Below are 12,862 nucleotides of genomic sequence, written 5' to 3' on the forward strand. Positions count from 1 at the left end.
ACATTCAGCCACCGACATGTTGACACACATGTACCAAGTACCCACAGACACATCGGCTTATGGGGGACAGACCGTCAGTAAATCTGTCAGAGGGACACAGAGGATTTTTCAGCTCACAATCCAGCGCCAAAAGTACACAGTCTGGGAAATAATAAACTCTATGGTGATAGACTTGTAATGCTCTAAAGATGTTCTGGTGAGGTGAGGAAGAAGCCCCGCTACTGTAATGGCGCGTATCTGTCCCGCTCAGAAATAATTAATTACGCTAGCGGGGTAAGGACAGTGCCCAGGCACTAATGTCCACTTTTTCCAGCCTTTTGTGAGGAATTTATGCTGCCCAGGGTGCCCCCCCCCCCGTGCCCTGCACCCTGCAGTGCCTGTGTTTGTGTGGGAGCATGGCGCGCAGCGTTCCGCTCGCTGCTCGGTACCTCAGAATGCCATCACTGGAGAAGAAGTTCACACCCTTTGAAAGTCTTAAAGTGCCCATGTCTCCTGCGGATCCCGTCTATACCCCATGGTTCTTAATGTGACCCCAGCATCATCTGTCTTCTGGCTCTGTTAGGGGGTGACGGCAGGCTGCGGGAGTGTGCATCTAGGCGTACCTAGCGATCAGCACCCTCAGGAGCTAATGGTGTCCTGTCAGCCTGAAGCAGAGCCATTGAACTCACTAGAAGTTGGTCATACTTCTCTCCCCTAAGTCCCACGAAGCAGGGAGACTGTTGCCAGCAGCCTCCCTGAAAATAAAAAAAACTAACAAGTCTTTTCAGAGAAACTCAGTAGAGCTCCCCTGTAGTGCATCCAGTATCACTGCGCACAATACTAAAACTGGAGTCTGGAGGAGGGGCATAGAGGGAGGAGACAGTTCACACCCTTTGAAAGTCTTAAAGTGCCCATGTCTCCTGCGGATCCCGTATATACCCCATGGTTCTTAATGTGACCCCAGCATCATCTAGGACGTATGAGAAAACAAATAACGCACACATGAGGAGGAGAGAACTAAGGAAGCTATAAGGAGAAGAGGGGAGGGAGGGGGGGTTGAAAGGTAAGGTAGTAAAGGCATATTGGATAAACTACAACCTTATACATATTCATTAATGTACCAGTAGTTAGAAGTAGAAGAGCTCTAACAGAAACCACAAAGCTTATCTAAAGCCACACCACACTGGATATGCCCAATCTCATTTGATTTTTGAAGCAAAGCAGTATTGGACTTTGTTAATACATGGATGGGAGACTGCTTGGTAGTATCAGATTCTTTAGGTGTTTTTAAACTACCAACACCATTTTCTTGGTACATTTAATTTTTACATGTATTCTTTTATGTACCAGAAGTTAGAAGTAGAAGAGCTGTAATAAAAACCACCAGCTCATCTACAGCCACAGCACACTGGATTTGCCCAATCTCTCCTGATCATGGAAGCTGAGCAGTGTTGGTCCTGGTTTTAGTACTTGGATGGGAGACCACCAGGAAATACCAGGAGCTGTGTGTATTTTTACAATACTAACACCGTTCTCTTGATGCATTCCATTTTGAAACATTGGGGCAGATCTATTAAGCCTGGTGAACTGATAAAGTGCAAGGTGATAAAGTACCAGCCAGTCAGCTCCTAACTGTCATTTTTCAAACCCAGCCTGTGACATGGCAATTAGGAGCTGATTGGCTGGTACTTTATCACCATGCAAATTATCATTTCACCAGGTTTAATAAATCGTCCGCTTACTCATTTATGTACGAGTAGTTAGAAGTAGAAGAACTCTAACAGAAACCACTAAGCTCATCTACAGCCACACCACACTGTATATGCCCAATATCACCTGATTTTAGGCCTGGTTTGTTCTTGGATGTGAGACCACCTGGGAATACCAGGTGCTGTAGGTAGTTTTATACTACCAACACCGTTCTCTTGATGCATTCTATTTTGAAACTTATTCATTGATGTACCAGTAGTTAGAAGTAGAAGTTAGAAACAGCAAAAATCATCTACAGCCGCATCACACTGGATATGTCCAATCTCATCTGATGTTGGAAGCTAAGCAGTGTTGTGCCTGGTTAGTTTTTGGATTTCAGGTCCTGCCTTCTGGTTTGGCCACGGCACCTCGGAAATTCACCAAGGTCATGGCCGTGATGACGACCCTTCACCATCGGTGGACCAGGGAGGAATCTCTCCTCCCGATAAACATTCTGGAATTGCAGGCAGTGTTCAATTCATTGAGACTGGCCCTGCCTCTAGTACAGAACAGGCCTGTTCAAGTACAATCGGACAACGCCACCACGGTAGTGTACACAAATCATCAAGGCGGCACTCGAAATTGCATAGCAAAGCTGGAAGTATCAAAAATCCTCAATTGGGTAGAACGTCATCTGCCAGCAATATCGGCAGTGTTCATTCCCGGAGTCCTCAACTGGGAAGCGGATTTCCTCAGTCGTCAGGACGTTCACGCTGGAGAGTGGAGAGGCCGCAGCAGAAATGTCTGCACTGGTGTCAGTAGGTGACTGAGGCAGGGATGACTGGGAGATAGTGGGTGACTGAAGCATGTATGAGTGGGAGATAGTGGGTGACTGAGGCCGGGGTGACTGGGAGATAGTCAGTGACTAAGGCAGGGGTGATAGGGATATAGTGGATGACTGTGGCAGGGGTGACAGGGACAGTAGGAGACTGAGGCAGGAGTGACAGGGATAGTGGGTGACTGAGGCAGGGGTGATAGGGTGACAGTGGGTGACTGAGGCAGGGGTGACAGGGATAGTGGGTGACTGAGGCAGGGGTGATATGGAGATAGTGGTTGACTGAGGCAGGGGTGACAGAGATAGTGGGTGACTAAAGCAGTGGTGACTGGTATAGTGGGTGACTGAGGCAGGGGTCGCAGGTATAGTGGTTAACTGAGGCAGCGGTGACTGGGAGATAGTGGGTAACTGGGGCAGGGGTGACAGGGAAAGTGTGTGACTCAGGCAGGGGTGATAGGGAGATAGTGGGCAGCAGATCACTGCCTTGCTGACAGCAGCACATCCCTGCTTCACTGACAGCAGCACATCCCTGCCTCATTGACAGCAGCACATACCTGCCTCACTTATAGCAGCACATCCCTGCCTTACTGACAGCAGCAGATCACTGCCTCACTGACAGCAGCAGATCACTGCTTCACTGACAGCAGCACATCCCTGCCTCACTGGCAGCAGCAGATCCCTGCCTCACTGGCAGCAGTAGATCCCTGCCTCACTGGCAGCAGCAGATCCCTGCCTTACTGACAGCTGTATATAGGGCCTAATTCAGACCTGATCTCTGCTGTGCATATTCACACAACAGGAGATCAGGTCTGAAGTGTGTGTGTGTGCTGGTGCCGCAGTGCACCGGCACATGCCAGAGATGCGATCAGCATCTCTGCCCAGTGAGCGCCTCTGCCAACACATACTTATCTTGCATATGAGATCTCTTGATCATAAAGATAGTTCTCACAGGGTGAGGTTCATCCATTACATTTTAAAGTAGGAAGGTACAAATTACATATTCAAATTACATATATGTGCTGGATTCAAATGTTTTCCCCCCTTCCTTTCTCAATTGTGCCCATCAGCAGCTATTCTAATGTTGCTGCCAATGGGTGTGACACATTCATTTCTTCTGTGGGGTACACTGGACTCCACAAGGATTCACATTGGGGTGTAGAGTAGGATCTTGATCTGAGGCACCAACAGGCTCAAAGCTTTTGACTGTTCCCAAGATGCTCAGCGCCCCCTGCTCTATAACCTCGCTTCCATGAACAGGGAGCTCAGTTTGTAGTTGGTACCTTCAGTAGCAGGCCACTTAACAGGGGGCTGCCTCAGGCAGCCTATTCTTAGCTATTAATTTTGACAAGAAAAGAAGAACTTTTTTTATAAGAATCTACAAGGGCTGCAGCAGGCTAGGTCTAATAGACATCTTTACTGCAGCTCCATCACTCCCAGCGGCGCAGTATACTCCCGTGCCCTGGTTGCTGGGTCACTGCAGCGGAGGCTCCGGTTTCTTCCTAAGGTCAGTCACACACACACCGCCCTCCGGGATCACGAGGCCGCTGATGAAAGGGAGGTAAGGGGCTTCTGTGCCCACACTATACCGAGATCCAGCGTGGCTGTAGGGGGCGGGCCGTGTGCGCACTGGCGTGGACACTGATTACTGGGCAGCCGCTCCACTAGCCACCAGGGACAGTTAAGGAGCACAGCTCTGGGGGTTTTTCTCCTATATTAACCCCATTTTGTACTACCTGCAGTGCATTGTGATAGGTAATAGAGCCTGATTCAGGTTGGATTGTAATCGCAATAAGCAATCCAACTGCAAAAATTGCTAAGAGCATACGCATGCGCCTGCATTTTCTGTGGCACCCCGCAGATAATGCGATCACCTCTGACTGTCAATCGGTGCGGGGGGGGGGGGGGGTCAGCAACAATCCATTTCAAAGTCGGAGATGGAGCGGTGCAGGGGCAGGGCTACAAAATGGGGTCGGCAACGGAGAAACATGAGGCGTGGTCAGAGCGGCTGCATGACATCACATGCAGCCGCTGCGATCACAAAAATGGTGGCGGCTTCCTGCGCACACGTACAGTCTGCACCAACAGGAGGCTAACCCATTTTTTATGATCACGCTGAACTGCACTGAGACTGCAATTTCAGCGTGGTCAAGAAGGGAGGCGGCATGCTGGGTGGCCATGCCCTGTGATGGGTGGCCCCAGCATGCGAACCAAAGGATTGCAAATTCTGTTACTTAGCAGAATTTGCAATCCTTACTGAATTAGGCCCATTGATTACAAAATTGTAAACAATATTTGAAGTTTTTCTTCAGGGACTAACACAAAAGATGCTTGGGGCTACTAACACATGGGTAAGCCACGTAAAGCTTCCCATGGGTCAGTGGCATCACAACAGGGTTGTGGCACACACCCGAGTGTCACCCGCCAAGGGGGGTGACACCAAAGTGCCGGCTCTGCTTCAGTGACAGAATAAGGGTGTTTCACTGTGACATTACGTGCAACACCCAGTTTCTGTCACTGTGCAGGAGCCAGCACCACTCACACACAGGGTCCCCGGGTGCAGCCCCCAACCCCCGGGATACCCGGAGCAACAAAATGGTGATTCAGGCCACGCCCCTACCTATGAGACCATGCCTCCTTTTTACCATTGCGCTGCTTATCTGCGCGCACTGCATTACAATCTCCTTCGCCACCTCTCTGGGTGTCACCAGTGATAGTGACACCTCTGCCATGCTTGTAGCAGCTGGTCCTAAGATCTACGCCTCCAGCCCTGAGTGTTTGCCCATGTGACTTGTTGATCATCATAGCGAAGCAGATGCTTACAGAAAACTGCAGGGGCTTAGATTGAAAAGAAAAACATTGATGAACCCATCATTTCAGAGACCGGGTCTGCCACACGACTGACTGAAATGACTGGTTGGTTTGTGCCCCCACCAAAAAAGAATCAATCAATCAATCTCTCCTTGCACAAACTGGCTCTACAGAGGCAAGATGTCCACCTCATCATCCTCCGATTCCTCACCCCTTTCACTGTGTACATCCCCCTCCTCACAGATTATTAATTCGTCCCCACTGGAATCCACCATCTCAGATCCCTGTGTACTTTCTGGAGGCAAATGCTGGTGAATGTCTCCACGGAGGAATTGATTGTAATTCATTTTGATGATCATCATCTTCTCCACATTTTCTGGAAGTAACCTCGTACGCCGATTGCTGACAAGGTGAGCGGCTGCACTAAACACTCTTTTGGAGTACACACTGGAGGGAGGGCAACTTAGGTAGAATAAAGCCAGTTTGTGCAAGGGCCTCCAAATTGCCTCTTTTTCCTGCCAGTATACATACTGACGTGCCTACCTGGATGCAGTCACTCATATAATTCTCCACCATTCTTTCAAAGGTGACAGAATCATATGCAGTGACAGTAGACGACATGTCAGTAATCGTTGCCAGGTCCTTCAGTCCGGACCAGATGTCAGCACTCACTCCAGACTGCCCTGCATCACCGCCAGCGGGTGGGCTCGGAATTCTTAGCCTTTTCCTCGCACCCCCAGTTGCGGGAGAATGTGAAGGAGGAGCTGTTGACGGGTCACGTTCCGCTTGACTTGACAATTTTCTCACCAGCAGGTCTTTGAACCTCTGCAGACTTGTGTCTGCCGGAAAGAGAGATACAATGTAGGTTTTAAATCTAGGATCGAGCACGGTGGCCAAAATGTAGTGCTCTGATTTCAACAGATTGAATCCTGGTTAAGTGAATTAAGGGCTCCATCCACAAGTCCCACATGCCTAGTGGAATCGCTCTGTTTTAGCTCCTCCTTCAATGTCTCCAGCTTCTTCTGCAAAAGCCTGATGAGGGGAATGACCTGACTCAGGCTGGCAGTGTCTGAACTGACTTCACGTGTGGCAAGTTCAAAGGGTTGCCCGACCTTGCACAACGTTGAAATCATTCTCCACTGCGCTTGAGTCAGGTGCATTCCCCCTCCTTTGCCTATTTAGTGGGCAGATGTATAGGCTTGAATGGCCTTTTGCTGCTCCTCCATCCTCTGAAGCATATAGAGGGTTGAATTCCACCTCGTTCCCACCTCTTGCTTCAGATGATGGCAGGACAGGTTCAGGAATGTTTGGTGGTGCTCCAGTCTTCGACATGCGGTGGCTGAAGGCAGAAAGTGGCCCGCAATTCTTCGGGCCACCGACAGCATCTCTTGCACGCCCCTGTCGTTTTTTAAATAATTCTGCACCACCAAATTAAATGTATGTGCAAAACATGGGACGTGCTGGAATTTGCCCAGATGTAATGCACGCACAATATTGGTGGCGTTGTCCGATGTCACAAATCCCCAGGAGAGTCCAATTGGGGTAAGCCATTCTGCGATGATGTTCCTCAGTTTCCGTAAGAGGTTGTCAGCTGTGTGCCTCTTATGGAAAGCGGTGATACAAAGCGTAGCCTGCCTAGGAACGAGTTGGCAATTGCGAGATGCTGCTACTGGTGCCGCCGCTGCTGTTCTTGCTGCGGGGGGCAATACATCTACCCAGTGGGCTGTCACAGTCATATAGTCCTGAGTCTGCCCTGCTCCACTTAACCACAGACAAGTGGACATTGGGTACAACTGCATTTTTTAGGACACTGGTGACTCTTTTTCTGAGGTCTGTGTACATTTTCGGTATCGCCTGCCTAGAGAAATGGAACCTAGAGGGTATTTGGTACCGGGGACACAGTACCTCAATCAAGTCTCTAGTTGCCTGTAAATTAACGATGGATACCGGAACCACGTTTCTCACCACCCAGGCTGACAAGACCTGAGTTATCCGCTTTGCAGCAGGATGACTGCTGTGATATTTCATCTTCCTCGCAAAGGACTGTTGGACAGTCAATTGCTTACTGGAAGTAGTACAAGTGGTCTTCCGACTTCCCCTCTGGGATGACGATCGACTCCCAGCAGCAACAACAGCAGCGCCAGCAGCAGTAGGCGTTACACTCAAGGATGCATCGGAGGAATCCCAGGCAGGAGAGGACTCGTCAGACTTGCCAGTGACATGGCCTGCAGGACTATTGGCTCTCCTGTCTAAGGAGGAAATTGACACTGAGGGAGTTGGTGGTGTGGTTTGCAGGAGCTTGGTTACAAGAGGAAGGGATTTAGTGGTCAGTGGACTGCTTCCGCTGTCATCCAAAGTTTTTGAACTTGTCACTGACTTATGATGAATGCGCTGCAGGTGTCGTATAAGGGAGGATGTTCCGCGGTGGTTAACGTCCTTATCCCTACTTATTACAGCTTGACAAAGGCAACACACGGCTTGACACCTGTTGTCCGCATTTGTGTACAGGATGCATACCTTCATGTCCCCATTTATCCACCTCATCAGGCGTACCTCAGATTTGCGGTACAGGACTGTCATTGCCAATTTCAGACGTTGCTGTTTGGTCTCTCCATGGCCCTGAGAATTTTCACCCAGGTAATGGCGGAAATGATGGTGCTCCTGTGCAAGCAAGGTGTCACAATTATCCCGTACTTGGGCGATCTCATAAAAGCGAGATCAAGAGAGCAGTTGCTGAACAGCGTATCACTTTCACTGAAAGTGTTACAGCAACACGGCTGGATTCTCAATATCCCGAAGTCGCAGTTGATTCCTACTACTCGTCTGTCTTTCTTGGGCATGATTCTGGACACGGACCAGAAGAGGGTTTATCTCCTGATAGAAAAGGCCCAGGAACTCATGACTCTTGTCAGGAACCTATTGAAACCAAAACTTGTGTCAGTGCATCACTGCACTCGAGTCCTGGGAAAGATGGTGGCATCATACGAGGCCATTCCATTCGGCAGGTTCCATGCGAGGACTTTCCAATGGGACCTACTGGACAAGTGGTCCGGGTCACATTTACAGATGCATTGGTTGATCACCCTGTCCCCCAGGGTCAGGGTATCACTCCTGTGGTGGCTGCAGAGTGCTCACCTTCTCGAGGGACGCAGATTCAGCATTCAGGGCTGGATCCTGGTGACCACAGAGGCAAGCCTCCAAGGTTGGGGAGCAGTCACACAGGGAAGAAATTTCCAAGGTCTTTGGTCAAGTCAAGAGACTTGTCTTCACATCAACATATACAATGCCCTACGTCAAGCGGAGACCTTACTTTGCGACCAACCGGTTCTGATCCAGTCAGACAACTTCACCGCAGTGGCTCATGTAAACCGCCAAGGCGGCACAAGGAGCAGAGTGGCGATGGCACAAGCCACCAGAATTCTTCGCTGGGTGGAGAATCACGCAAGCGCACTGTCAGCAGTGTTCATTCCGGGAGTGGACAACTAGGAAGCAGACTTCCTCAGCAGACACGACCTACATCCGGGAGAGTGGGGACTTCATCAGGAAGTCTTTGCACAGATTACAAGTCGGTGGGAACTGCCACAGATAGACATGATGCCGTCCCGGCTCAACAAAAAGCTACAGAGGTATTGCGCAAGGTCAAGAGACCCTCAGGCAGTAGCTGTAGACGCCCTAGTGACACCGTGGGTGTTCCGGTCGGTCTATGTATTTCCTCCTCTTCCTCTCATACCCAAGGTGTTGAGGATAATAAGACAAAGAAAAGTGAGAACAATCCTCATTGTTCCAGATTGGCCACGGAGGACCTGGTATCCGGATCTGCAGGAAATGCTCACAGAAGATCTGTGGCCTCTCCCGCTAAGACAGGACCTGTTGCATCAGGGGCCCTGTCTGTTCCAAGACTTACCGCGGCTGCGTTTGACGGCATGGCGGTTGAATGCCGGATCCTAGCATTCCGGTTGAGGTCATCCCTACGCTGATAAAGGCTAGGAAGGATGTAACGTTAAAACATTACACCGTATATGGCGAAATTATGTTTCTTGGTGTGAGGCCAGGAATGCTCCTACGGAAGAATTCCATCTGGGCCGTTTCCTTCACTTCCTACAAACTGGAGTGAATTTGGGCCTACAATTAGGCTCTATTAAGGTCCAGATTTCGGCCTTATCCATTTTCTTTCAAAAAGAATTGGCTTCTCCTCCAGAAGTTCAGACTTTTGTAAAAGGAGTGCTGCATATTCAGCCTCCTTTTGTGCCTCCAGTGGCACCTTGGGACCTTAACGTGGTGTTAAGTTTTCTAAAATCACACTGGTTTGAACCACTTAAAACAGTGGAGTTAAATTATCTCACGTGGAAGGTGGTCATGTTATTAACCTTGGCTTCGGCTAGGCGAGTGTCGGAATTAGCGGCTTTGTCACATAAAAGCCCATATTTGGTATTCCATGTGGATAGAGCGGAATTGCGGACCCGTCCTCAATTCCTACCAAAAGTGGTCTCATCTTTTCATATGAACCAACCTATTGTGGTGCCTGTGGCTACGCGTGACTTGGAGGATTCCGAGTTACTTGATGTGGTCAGGGCTTTGAAAATTTACGTTGCAGGACGGCTAGAGTCAGGAAAACTGAAGCGCTGTTTGTCCTGTATGCAACCAACAAGATTGGTGCCCCTGCTTCAAAGCAGGCTATTGCTCGCCGGATTTGTAACACGATTCAGCAAGCGCATTCTATGGCTGGATTGCAGTTACTGAAATCGGTCAAGACCCATTCCACGAGGAAAGTGGGCTCTTCTTGGGCGGCTGCCCGAGGGGTCTCGGCACTACAGCTGTGTCAAGCTGCTACTTGGTCGGGTTCAAACACCTTTGCAAAATACTATAAGTTTGATACCCTGGCTGAGGAGGAACTCATGTTTGCTCAATCGGTGCTGCAGAGTCATCCGCACTCTCCCGCCCGTTTTGGAGCATTGGTATAATCCCCATGGTCCTTACGGAGTCCCCAGCATCCTCTAGGACGTTAGAGAAAATAAGATTTTAAACCTACCGGTAAATCTTTTTCTCGTAGTCCGTAGAGGATGCTGGGCGCCCGTCCCAAGTGCGGACTACTTCTGCAATACTTGTATATAGTTATTGCTTCAATAAGGGTTATGTTATAGTTGCATCGGTCCTGCACTGATGCTATGTTGTTTTTTCATACTGATAACTGGGTAGTTTATCACAAGTTATACGGTGTGATTGGTGTGGCTGGTATGAATCTTGCCCTGGATTAACAAAATCCTTTCCTCATACTGTCCGCCTCCTCTGGGCACAGTTTCTCTAACTGTGGCATAGAGGGAGGAGCCAGTGCACACCCAGAACTAAAGTCTTTCTTAAAGTGCCCATGTCTCCTGTGGAGCCCGTCTATCCCCATGGTCCTTACGGAGTCCCCAGCATCCTCTACGGACTACGAGAAAAAGATTTACCGGTAGGTTTAAAATCTTATTTTCTACTGTATTCTTTTCTATCCTAGTTTATTACGACCAACTCTCATCCAAGGAGTTTGATATTCTACTACCTGCATGCAATTTAAATTGCTTAAATTGTTTATATGGTTGATTTGTCCTTCACAATCCATAATCTGCAACTTGGATGGTTTTGGGTCATTGAAAATCTTATAATAAAAATGTATATATATATATTAAAAAAAAAAGTTATAAGACATATGCATTCAATATTTGAAGAAACAAAATAAAATAAAGCTATCTAGTGGGTTTCACTAACAAGCACATTGGAAGACTTGACTACTGTTAAAAGACATGCATTACATGGTATAGAGCCACAAACCACAATGTAGTAAAATAAAAACAAACTTACATGTGTATCAAACCTATGTGAGGCTTACATTGATAGTGCAAGATCAACACTCTATCAACTGTGCAAACTAGACTGCACATAAATGCCATAAAATTTATCTGAGATTTTAGTAAATAAGGCCCGTTGCTGTCCGGGTCACGCAGCCGTCACGGCCCGCCCCCATACGGTCTGGCCATGTCTGCGTTGTCCGGACTGTGCCCCCAAAATGGCGGCACAACGCCGCTGGCCCGACTCCTCCTGCCCAGTGACCGCCTATGCCTGTCAATCAGGCAGAGGCGCTCACTGGGCAGAGATGCTGATCGCATCTCTGGCATGTGCCGGTGCACTGCGGCACCAGCACACACGCACTTCAGACCTGATCTCCTGTTGTGTGAATATGCACAGCTGGGATCAGGTCTGAATTAGGCCCTATATACAGCTGTCAGTAAGGCAGGGATGTGCTGCTGCCAGTGAGGCAGGGATGTGCTGCTGGTAGTGAAGCAGTGATGTGCTGCTGTCAGCGAAGCAGTGCTGTGCTGCTGTCAGCGAGGCAGAAATGTGCTGCTGTCAGCGAGGCAGGGATGTGTTGCTGTCAGCGAGGCAGGGATGTGCTGCTGTCAGCGAGGCAGGGATGTGCTGCTGTCAGCGAGGCAGGGATGTGCTGCTGTCAGCGAGGCAGGGATGTGCTGCTGTCATTGAAGCAGGAATGTGCTGCTGCAGTGAGGCAGAGATATGCTGCCCACTATCTCCCTGTCACCCCTGCCTGAGTCACACACTTTCCCTGTGAACCCTGCCTCAGTTACCCACTATCTCCCAGTCACCGTTGCCTCAGTCAACCACTATACCTGCGATCCCTGCCTCAGTCACCCACTATACCAGTCACCCCTGCTTTAGTCACCCACTGTCACCCTATCACCCCTGCTTCAGTCACCCACTATCCCTGTCAACCCTGCCTCAGTCACCCACTATCTCCCAGTCACCCCTGCCTCAGTCAGCCACTATCCCTGTCACCCCTGCCTCAGTCTCTTACTGTCCCTGTCACCCCTGCCACAATCATCCACTATCTCCCTATCACCCCTGCCTTAGTCATTTATTATCCCTGTCACCCACTTTCTTCCCATACTTACCCAACCCCTTCCTATCACCCCTCCCTCAGTAACCCACTATCTCCCTGTCACCCCTGCCTAAGTCACCCACTATCACTGTCACCCCTGCATCAGTCACCCACTATCTCCCAGTCACCCCGGCCTCAGTCACCCACTATCTCCCACTCATACATGCTTCAGTCACCCACTATCTCCCAGTCATCCCTGCCTCAGTCACCTACTGACACCAGTGCAGACATTTCTGCTGCGGCCTCTCCACTCTCCAGCGTGAACGTCCTGACGACTGAGGAAATCCGCTTCCCAGTTGAGGACTCCGGGAATGAACACTGCCGATATTGCTGTCAGATGACATTCTACCCAACGGAGGATTTTTGATACTTCCAGCTTTGCCATGCAGTTTCGAGTGCCGCCTTGATGATTTGTGTACACTACCGTGGTGGCGTTGTCAGATTGTACTTGAACAGGCCTGTTCTGTACTAGAGGCAGGGCCAGTGTCAATTAATTGAACACTGCCTGCAATTCCAGAATGTATAACAGGAGGAGAGATTCCTCCCTGGTTCACCGACCCTGGAGAAAGTGTTGCTCCAACACCGTGGCCCAGCCCAAAAGACTGGCATCCATTGTCAGG

This window comes from Pseudophryne corroboree, unplaced genomic scaffold (assembly GCF_028390025.1).
Source record: "Pseudophryne corroboree isolate aPseCor3 unplaced genomic scaffold, aPseCor3.hap2 scaffold_296, whole genome shotgun sequence".
NCBI classification, from domain to species: Eukaryota; Metazoa; Chordata; class Amphibia; order Anura; family Myobatrachidae; genus Pseudophryne; species Pseudophryne corroboree.